Source organism: Trachemys scripta, chromosome 24 (genome assembly GCF_013100865.1).
Source record: "Trachemys scripta elegans isolate TJP31775 chromosome 24, CAS_Tse_1.0, whole genome shotgun sequence".
Lineage (NCBI taxonomy): Eukaryota > Metazoa > Chordata > Testudines > Emydidae > Trachemys > Trachemys scripta.
This window is the reverse complement of record NC_048321.1, coordinates 4,491,130-4,502,504: the sequence shown is the minus strand read 5'-3', so window position 1 is coordinate 4,502,504 and position 11,375 is coordinate 4,491,130.

Genomic DNA, 11,375 nt, shown 5'->3' with positions numbered 1-11,375 from the left:
TAAGAACCTCCCAAGGAGCCCAGGCCGCTGTGGGCAGCCCCAGACCCTGCACCTGCCCTGGGCGGCACACACCAGGGGGTAGGGACACAAGATGCTGTCAAGCACCCCAGCCCCCCACTCAGGGCAGGTGGAGGCTCTGGGGCTCCCTACCGCAGCCTGGCCTCCCTGGGTGGCTCTTGCCACGGCCTGGCTCTGGCTTCTGGCCTGGCCATGGGGCAGGGCCTTGAGGGGGGAAGGGGAAGAGCAGGGGGTGGAGCCAAAGAGGGGGGCGGGGCCCCTGCATGTGTCCCACTTTTGCCTTTTGAAAAGGTGGTTACTCTACCCCCAGGCCTGGCATGTAGGGGCTTCCCACGGCTGTGAGCAGATCCCCGCCCCCCACACTATACTGGTGCTGGGGGGTTGTTTGCTGGGGCAACACTGCCCTGGGTGGGGGTAGAGGGGCAGGGGGTCTGGTCACTGCCCTGGTGGGGGTGTGGGGGTCTGGACACTGCCCTGGGCAGGGGGTGGGGATAGGGGGTCTGATCACTGGCCCAGGTGGGGGAGGGAGGGTCCAGGGGGTCTGGTCACTGCCCTGGGCTGGAGGTGGAAGGGCAGAGGAGCCCCCACAAGCAGGCTCCTCGTATGTCGAAGATGTGCAATAAAAATAATTTAACCCCTTCCTGCCTCAGAGTTCCTTCAGCTCCACGCCCAGTCACAGCGACAAGTCTGCTTGGGAAGGAGGGACTAGAACGTGGCCTCTGGCTCCATCACCTCTGCCTCTGGGCTAACGGGGAGCACGTCCTGCCCTTGCCCCTGAGCCTCTCGAGGGCAGCACGAGCGTGTCGTATTCCTTGGTACCAGAGCTGGCCTAGCCTCAGAGCTGCTCACCCCAGTTGTGCTCAGATTCCTCCGCCAGGCATGGCTGAGGCCTGTTACAATACAGTGTTGTACACATAGCGCTACCTAGTGGCTGAACAGTATAATACAGTTTAACATTCCATTACCTCTCCCTCTTTAAGTTCTACATTCCCACCATTTACCATAGTTACCCTGCCACGCTCTCTTTGAAGTTCAGTACGGATCAGGCTGTTGAGTGTCTCTGAATCATGCTGGTTTCCTAATTACAGAACTGAACACGTAGCAACTTGGTCATCTGGCTGTCCGTTAGTTACGACTGGCTCTGGTTGGTTTGGACTGGCTCTTTCTCGTTCTGCATCTGCCATCTGCAGTTTGCGCTGTTGATTGTTCTTTCTGAGGAGCAAACTGTAAATGCGGATGATTGCTGCTGAACTCTCCACTGTTGGTCTCGATCACATATGATCTGGACCCTGAATTCTTTTTCTGTAGGAAAACTGTAGGTAGGTCTTGTAGGTCTCGACCAAGGTACTTTACCATCCCTACTATACCTCTCAGTTCTGGTACATTCAATTCTCAAATTGCTTTTACTTTCTCAGGGCTAGGACTGATTCCATCTTGTCAGTCCCAAAAACTCAATTTGGGATAGGCAAAAAATACATTTTTCTTCAAAAAGAACAGGAGTACTTGTGGCATCTTAGAGACTAACAAATTTATTAGAGCATAAGCTTTCGTGGACTACAGCCCACTTCTTCGGATGCAGACATTTTTCTTATTTACCTTGAATCCAGCTTGACTGATGAGGCTTCGGACTTCATTGTGGGTTTCGGTGTGTTCTTCCATCAAAGATCCATACATCAGAATAGTGTCCATGAAAACTACAACTCCATTTGTGTCTGTTAACAGTGATGCCATTTCTCTTTGGAAAATTTCAGGTGCATTGGCAATCCCAAAAGGTGATCGTCGAAAGCAAAATCTCCCAAAGAGTGTGATCAATGGAATCAGTTTAGCACTTCCTTTGGCTAAAGAAATTCACCAGAATCCGTGCGAGGCATTCAGCTTGGAGAAGCTCATTCACTGGAGGTTTTCAAAAGGAGGCCGGGGAGCCATCTGTCTTGGATAGTTTAGACACAACATCTTGGTAGGATGTGAGACTAGATGACACTTGCGGTCCCTTCTAGTCTGTGGTTCTTTGAATACTGGGACTCTTCTCACTTTGGAGAGGAAGTCATCCCGTGTTGGGAGGACATATTTTTCTCTTACAACTGCTTCATTAAGTCTTGAGATCCACACAGATTTTATATTTTTACTTTTTTTTATATATATATAACCGGTACCATTGGGGTGCACCACGCTGCTGGCTCAGAGATTTTCTCAATTATGCCAGTTAGCTCCATTCTCTTTAACTCAGTTTGTACTTTATGAAGTAATGGGATAGGAATTCTGCTAGGTGCGTGTACACCGTATGGCTCAGCTTTGTCTCCTCAAGTGATTTGTACTGGATCTCCTTTCAGAAGTCCAAGTTCACCAAATATTCCATTGAATTCCTCTACCTTTCTCACTAGGCCCATCATGGCTGCCACACTGTGGCTCAGAAGGTTGTTGGTCTGTGATCCTTTGATCACGCGCACTCTGAATGCATAGCTTTCCCCTTTTGTAAGCTGTTTCTGTGGTGAACCGGCCCATGCAGTTCAGAATCCCTCCAGGGCTAATCGGGGCTAGACTTCAGCTCTGGGAGGGGTTGAAGGGGATTGTAAGGTCCTTCTGAGGTGACTGTGATGTCAGCTCCCGAGTCAATTTTAAAGTCAATAGTCTTGCCAGGAATATTCAGTTTTACTTTCCAGGCCGGCTCTGGGTCATCACAAGTGATAGATCCCAGAAACAATGGCTCTTGATGGTCTGTAATACGAGTCAACTCCCTGACTAATTTGGTGTGGCAAAGAGGGGCAAAATGTCCATATTTCAGGCATGTATTACACCATGCACCTTTGGCGGGACTTACATCATCTCTTGGGATATGACTTTTTCTACACCTTGTGCATCTAGGCTGGAATTTATCCCTCTTGGCCTGGGAGTTCTCTCTCCTTGCCATGGGTCTTATAGGAATGACTTAGCACTCATACTGCATCTATTAACAGCTTCTAAGCTAGTTTCTTGTTTTTCAAGTTTGGCAAGTTGCTCTTGGTTTCACCTGCTCAGACTGCTTTGCTATTTGAATAGCTGTGGCTAGGGTTAAATCTCTCTTCAGTTTTGGCTGCTGAGAAAGGTTTTTATCTGTTAACCCAATAACCAGTCTGTCTCTAATATTTTCATGTTTGGCTGTCATTTTGAGAATGCAAATGTCTGCAGAGCTCTTATAAAACATTCAACATTTTCCCCTGGTCCTTGAATTCTCTGGTGAAAACATGCTCTTTCATAAACCACATTTCTCTGAGATGTAAAGTATACATCAAAATAGCCAGAACCCTTTCATTTGTGACTGCCTTCATTACAGTCAAAGGATTTAAAGACACGCTGTGCCTGCTTCCCCCGGGCATAAATGACAGATGATACCTGCATGTCTCCAGTTTCTTACGCAGCGTCATAGCAATGCAAAATCTTGCCAAGTACGGCTTCCAGTCTGTGCATTGGGAAGGTTTGTCAAAGCTGAAGTTCTCCGGGGCATTGAAGAGCGGCGTCTTGATGAGATCCTGCAAGCTTTGTTGCTGTTTTCCTTCTGTTTTTTTCTTCTTAGTTTACTCCTGACACCATGTCATGTTCCCCTGTACAGATCTGGCCTGGCTACAGAGCTTGCTTATCTACCCCAGATGTAATCATCATAAGATCACTTAATGCTCTGCCCAGTGTGGCTGAGGCCTGGTTAAATAAGATGCCACCTCACCTCTGAACAATCTATACAATGTAGCATTCCATGGGGGGCACCGTCTCCCCTCCCCAGGGCATCACAGCAGGAGGCACCTCCCACCATGGGATGCTCATGGGCATCTCTGGCTGGGAGGCGGGGGTTGTGTCTAATACTCTCCTGGCAATGGGGGGAGCACATCTGCAGTGGGCCAGGGCCTCCTTGCATCCTGCCAGCCCCACCTATCACATGCCATTGGGCCCCTGCCATGGGCCTGGGTTGGGCTGGGCTCTTGGTGGGTGCTCAGCAAACACTGGAGGGATGGGGGGTAAACATGAGGGGGATTGGGCAGGGGCACTGGGGGGCAGGGGTTTGGAAGGGAGGAGGAAGAAGTGGACTGGAAGGTGTGGGAGGGAGGGGTGAGGAGGGGCAAAGGCAGTTCAGAGAGGAGGGGCTGGCAGCTAGATTGGGGATGGGAGCAGGTGGGTGGGGTGAAGGCTGGCAAGAATGGGGGGGAGGGGGCAAGGGCTGGCAGGGAAGTGGAGGGTAGGATCAAGGGTGAGGGTTCCTGGGGTAGGGGTGGGGGTGAAGCTGGCAGGGGGTAGGGTTGGGGTAGTGGTAGGGGATGGCAGGTAGATGGGGAAGTGGGTAGGGGGCGAGGGCTGGAGGGGATGTAGGGGATGGGGTAGGGATGAGGTGGTGGGGCTCCCCCCTGCCAGGGTATTGCTCCTGACCCCTTCTGCTCCCATTCTCTCCCCCCAGCACCCCCTCCTCCGGGAGCAGCCCCGCCCCTGCCCCTGCCCCTGCCACGAGATGCAAACGCTGGGGGCTGTGCGCCCATCGGGCTCTGCAATGCAGCTCCCACCCGTGGCTCCAGCAGCATGGATCCCACCCTGGCAGCGGCGCCCCCCGTTGGCCGGCAGGAGATGCCGCTGCCTGAGCACTAGCGCTGGTAAGAGGAGCTGGGCCGGCGATGTAAAAATAAGCCCCTGGGTCAGCAGAAAGAGCTGAAACCCGTCGCGCCCGCTGCCAGGGCCCAGGCATTTCGCACTGATTAAAATACAAGCAGCTGTTGGGCTACAAATAGAGCCAGGGCATAGCTTGCCTTAAAGACCAGCGCTCCCAACAGCGAGAGGTTCGCAACCTGCCCCTCGCCACCTGTCCACAGGCAGTCACAGTGGGGCACCTGGCATTCCCTTCCCCCGACTCACGCTGCCCCGGAGCCCGTGGGGGAAGGGGAGAGAGAGGGTTCGAGGCTCCTGTAGGGTCCGCAAAGTTAGAAGTACTGCACATGGGCCCTAAATCATGGCAGTGGCTGAGATCAATTTGCACATGGCAATGGTGCAAAGCCATGGCCAGCACATGGAAGGATTCACTGAGATCAATAACGGGGGCAAAGGAAAACATGAAAGCCCGTTTGAACAGGCGGGTGATGGTAGGGGCATGAGTTGAGCAGTGAGACCCTGTCAGAGAGAAACCAGCCCTTTGCCCGGCTCGCCTTCCCTCCGGCAGAGGGTCAGGTCTCACCAGAGCAGCCCAGATGTTATCACATTCAGAAACGGCCCCACAGCAAGCCACAGACGTCGCCTTTATACATGGAAGGCCTCGTGCTAATGTTGGCAGTGCAGACTGAACTGTGTGATCTTCCCACTGGAGCTAAGCGTGTGGCCTCTCTCCAGCCCTTCGCCAAGGGCTATGGCCGTCTCCGTTGAGAGGCGGTAGCTATAGGAACAGAAGTCCCCGTTAGACTGGAGGGAACAACGGTTTTAAATTGAGCTGGGATTCCTGGGAAACTGGGGGGGCAGGTGTCATCTCCTCCTGTGGCTCTTCTGTGGGGTTTCAGCGTGCTCAGAGCATGTTTAGTGGATCCCCCACCCCAGAGCTGCTTAGTTTGTGAATCCCGCTGGGCCCGAAAATGAGTTAGGTGCTTGGGAGAGGTGTCAGGAGCCAGGCATCTCTGTGTGGGTCCAGCCACCGAAATGTAGGTGCCTCAGGGACTTTAACGGTGGAAATTCAGGCGCTGAGGGACTTTAGGCCCCTATAGGGTCAGGAAGCAGCTGAGTGGGGAGTTATCAATGCCAATGGTGCCTAAATGTTGGAATAGGCGCCTACGTCCCCCTTGCAAATCCCACCCCTCGGCGCTTTAGAAACTCCCATGAGACGCCCATCTGCAGCTCTAGGCACCTAAACCCCTCTGACATCTGGCCAGAGTTTCCAATTCTGAGTGACTTATTTTCTTGAATATCCTTAAAGGGCAACACAAGCAACATGAAGCTGGTGAATTAAAAGCAGAGTCCCCTCATCTCTGTGTGCGGGGAAGAAAAACTTGGCGATCGCCTTTAATGGACACCCCAATTCACCCCAATTTCCCCGGCTGACTTGGGCTCTTTGATTACTTTTGGCCTCTTTGTACCCAATGACAGGCTGGTCAGTTTCACTTCCTGGTTCTCAGCCAAAGACTGTTGTGTTTGGGTCTCCAATCCAGCAGGGGAAGGGTTCCCGTGAAAACCGCACCACTGCTTTCACTGAAAGTTGTCCTTGAAAATCCACACTACATTTCCTCTCCCCCTTTTGGCTTTATATCCCTGCCCCCTTCACAAATAAAAACCTGACAGTTTGACAGGCCTGTGCCTAAATGATCATTTAACCCTTTCAATGCTTTTAAAAAGAGCAAGGAAAAGTGCTTGGGCATGCAAGCTGGAGTGCAAAGAATCCCTGGGCCCTTTGAAATCTGCAGAGTTCCAGAAATGCCCACCCTTTCCTGCTCTCCATGATGGCAATAATAACACATTGCATTTCTATTGCACCTTTGGCCTTAGTGGAGTCCAGATCAGTCACTTCTCTGATCACTGAAATGCAGCCACCTCTGGGGTGGGAAAGCAACAGTGCTGCACATCATCTTAGGATAGGGTGACCAGCTAGCAAGTGTGAAAAACCAGGATGAGGTGGGGGGTAATAGGAGTCTATACAAGAAAAAGCCCCAAATATCGGGACTGTCCCTATAAAATCGGGACATCTGGTCACCCTATCTTAGGACAGGGAAGGAAGAAGAAACCACCTGTATCTAGCTGAAACTGCAGGGGCCGCTAGGGAGACAGAATGGAATTACCCCAGGCAGATTTGGAGTGAATGCCAAAGCTTTTGGGAAAAGTGCTTTGAGATCTTTAGAGACCACAACAGGTTGGAACAGCCGGACACAGCCCTCACTCCGCTCCCTGCAGCATAGCAGCCCGTAGTGCGGCACTGGGACGTTGGAGTCACTGCTGACTGTGAGGGGAGAGCTCCCCCTACTGACTTTCCTGCCCCCTGGGGCAATGGGTCAGCACTGACTGAGAGGGAAGAAAACCTTGCCCCACACCTTGCAGCACAGCATCCCCTAGCACCTGACTGGGGCATTGGGGCCAGGCCCGACTCAGAAGGGACACAGCATTGCCAACCGCAAAAGTTCAAAAGGCATGAATCTGACTTCAAAAAATAGTGAGATTGGCCCCGAAAACATGAGTTTAAAAAAGATTAAATGGTGAGTATTAGTCTGTTCTCTGACCCTGAACCTTCCCTAATTCTAACCCCCAACAGCCGCATAGCAATTCTGTGCCCCACATCAATTAATTTTGTGCCCCAGACCCACCTCTCTGCCCCTTGCCCCTGTTCCTCCTGCAGCTGTGAGGCTCTTTGCTGTGGGGAAGGGGGCAGCTCCAGCAGGGGGTACTATCCCCCCGGTAGGGGGCAGGGCTGAGCTGCTGGGCTCTTTTGGCCCCTTCTCCACTCAAATTTTTATGTCAGTCCCTGGGGTGGAGGAGCTCCAGCTGCCTACAGCAGCAGCTGTTGGGGGTGTGTGTGATCTATGTTCTATTAAATGTCAAAAAACATTGTGAACGCAGAGTTAAGGTTGCCTGGGGTAGCTCATGCCCTTCCAGACTGGCAAGATCAGGAAAACTCAAAGTTCAGAAAACCAGAATTTGGAAATACAGTGTGAAGGTAATAGCCATATCACCTTAACTCTGCCCTTTGGAACTGAAAAAAATAGCTGCAGACTGCAATGCTGTGTCCCTTCTGAGTCAGGCCTGGCCCCAGTAGGTGCTAGGGGGCGCTGTGCTGCAAGGCGTGGGGCAAGGGCTCAGGAGGAGGTTTTCTCCCCTCTCAGTCAGTGAGTGAGTTAGGGGAAGCTGTACTGAATGGTGGAGGAATAAACTGGAGCAGCATGGAAGGGCTGGGACTGTGAAATGAGAGGATGGAGGGGGTAGTTTGAGGAGTGGCACAGAACTGTGACTGAGTGTGGTCAAAGTAAAGAGGTGCGTGTACCTTCAGGTTCCAGTCTGCATCATTCAGTACAGAACTGAGTAGGTTGCATCAGTAGCAGCTACTTCTTTTAAAAAAAGAATATGATAAGTTCCTGGAGGCGAGGTCCATCAATGGCTATTAGCCAACATGGTCGAGGTGCAACCCCAGGCTCTGGGTGTCCCTAAGCCTCTGACTGCCAGAAGCTGGGAGTGGACAAGAGGGGATGGATCACTTGATGATTTTGTTCAACATCTTTATTAATGATCTGGATGATGGGATGAATTGCACCCTCAGCAAGTTCGCAGATGACACTAAGCTGGGGGGAGAGGTAGATAGGCTGGAGGGTAGGGATAGGGTCTAGGATAGGCGCCGACTCCATGGGTGCTCTGGGGCTAGAGCACCCACGGGGTAAAATTGGTGGGTACTCTGTACCCAGCGGCAGCTCCCTGCCGCCTCACCCCAGCTCACCTCCACTCCGCCTCCTCCCCTGAACGCGCCATCCCCGCTTCTCCTCCCAGCGCTTGCCACCGCGAAACAGCTGTTTCATGGTGTAACAAGCTGTGGGAGGGATGGGGGAGGAGTGGGAACTTGGCGTGCTCAGGGGAGGAGGTGGGGCTGGGGATTTGGGGAAGGGGTCCAATTGGGGCAGAGACTTTGGGGAAGGGGTTGGAATGGAGGCGGGGCAGGAGTGGAGTCGGGGCGGGGCAGCGCGAGCACCCACCAGCGCCATGAGAAGTTGGCGCCTATGGGGTCCAGAGTGACCTAGATAAATTGGAGGATTGGGCCAAAAGAAATCTGATGAGGTTCAACCAGGACAAGTACAGACTTCTGCACTTAGGACGGAAGAATCCCAGGCACTGCTACAGGCTGGGGACGGACTGGCTAAGCCGCAGTTCTGCAGAAAAGGACCTGGGGATTACAGTGGACGAGAAGCTGGATATGAGTCAGCAGTGTGCCCTTGTTGCCAAGAAGGCTAAAGACATATTGGGCTGTATTAGTAGGAGCATTGCCAGCAGATCGAGGGAAGTGATTATTCCTCTCTATTCGGCACTGGTGAGGCCACACCTGGAGTATTGCATCCAGTTTTGGTCCCCCTCCTCTATAGAAGGGATGTGGACAAATTGGAGAGAGTCCAGTGGAGAGCAACGAAAATGATTACGGGACTGGGGCACATGACTTATGAGGAGAGGCTGAAGGAACTGGGCTTATTTAGTCTGCAGAAGAGAAGAGTGATGGGGGATTTGACAGCAGCCATCAACTACCTGAAGGGGGGTTCCAAAGAGGATGGAGCTCGGTTGTTCTCAGTGGTGGCAGATGACAGAATAAGAAGCAATGGTCTCAAATTGCAGTGCAGGAGGTCTAGGTTGGTGTAAGCGTGCAGGACTCACCCCTGTGGCGCCTCCTGCTGGCGTCCTGGGAATTAGCTCTTTTTCCAGCCTTGGAGTGCCCTCTGCAGGCCAGCGTCCCACTGCCACTGGGCCAGGGCCGGCTCCAGGGTTTTGGCCGCCCCAAGCAGCCAAAACAAACAAACAAAAAAGCCGCGGCCACGATCACGATCTGCGGCGGCAATTCGGCGGGAGGTCCGTCACTCCGAGCCGGAGTGAGGGACCGTCCGCCGAATTGCCGCCGAATACCTGGACCTGCCGCCCCTCTCCCGACCGGCCACCCCAAGCACCTGCTTGAGAAGCTGGTGCCTGGAGCCGGCCCTGCACTGGGCCCCCATGTCCCTCCCGGACACCAGTGCCCCGTTATCTGGGGTGCTGTCCCCTGGCAGTAACCCTTCACTCTCAGGGTCTCCCCTCCCTGGGGACCCCCAACTCCCTAATCCCACCTTGCCTCAGCCAGTGGCTACTGCCAGTCAGCAATGAGCCCCTGCTCCCTGGGGCAGACTGCAGCAGTATAAGAGCCAGTCGTCACAGGCAAGGGGGTAGGACCTGTTGTCTTCCTCTACCACCCAGTACCTCAGGGGTGGGCCTAGGACCCGGGCCTGCAGCCTGGGGAGTTGCCAGCCTGGAGCTCCCCTGGCCTTTCCCCAGCCCTGCTTCACTCCCAGTACCCTTTCTGCAGGCAGCCAGGCCCTGCTCCCTCCAAGACCAGAATGAGAGAGAGAGACTCTAGCTCTAAGCTAGCAGCCCTTTTATAAGGACCTGCTGTGCTCTGTTTGGGGTGTGGTCCCAGCTCTGCCTGCTTTCCTAAGCAGCCTGGGGTTTTCCTTACAGCCCCAGCCCTCTCGCAGGGCTGGCCTTAACCCTGTTAGGGCCAAAGCGGGTAACCACCCCGCTACAGTTGGATATTAGGAAACACTATTTCACTACGAGGGTGGTGAACCACTGGAATGGGTTACCTAGGGAGGTGGTGGAATCTCCATCCTTAGAGGTTTTTAAGGCCTGGCTTGACAAAGCCTTGGCTGGGATGATTTAGTTGGCGTTAGTCCTGCTTTGAGCAGGGGATTGAACTAGATGATCTCCTGAGGTCTCTTCCAACCCTAATATTCTATGGTTCTATTATCACCTGTTCTGTTAATTTCCTCTGAAGCACCTGGCATTGGCCACTATTGGGAGACAGGATATTGGGCTAGATGGACCATTTGTCTGACCCAGTATGGCCGTTCTTATATTCTTAGCAGGGCAGTAGGCTGTGGGTATCAGTAGTGACGTGCAATATGAGGGTGTCTGTGGGTTAATGATGGGCAGGAGAAGGTACAGGTGTAGGTGGTATCCTGTGTTCTGGTGTGAAGGTGTTATAAAAGGGGATGAAGAGGTTATTAAATGCTACAACGGTGGGACTCTGTCAGGGAAGTAGGCTCAGTATTCGATCGCAGGGCACATACAGGTAGCAGCTGCCCGTTACAGTGACAAGGAGAGAGGGAGTGTGTGTTACTGGTGTATTTGAGTGTCATTTGAAGAGGGCAGAGTTACAGTTACGTGGGCTTTTACCTTCATGCTGTATTTCCTGGTTCTCAGGAGTCTGAGTTTTGCTGCATGTGCCACTCAGGAAGGGCACGAGCTATCACCAGGCTCCCTTAACTCTGCATTAACAAAGTTTTTTGACATTTAATTCCCTTCTTCTTTAAAAAGAAAAAGAAATGTTTGTTGTACGAGTTAGTGTCATTTAGACAGTTGTAGTTCTCATCCGGGTTTGCAGTTCATATGGCTTCTATGGCTAGGTAATAATCAAAAGACCTGACTTTTATATAGTGCTTTTCATCAGTAGAAGAAATTCACAAAGAATTTTACATCTTTATCCCCATTTTACAGGTTGGAATCTGAGGCACAGAGAGGTGAAGAGACGTGCCCAAGGTCACTCAGCCAACCAGTAGCAGAGCCAGGAATAGTCCCAGTCCAGTGGTCTTTCCACTAGGCCACACAGTGGCTCTGTGATTCCTCAGGACTCTCCCCGCATACATCTTGTTAGAGTG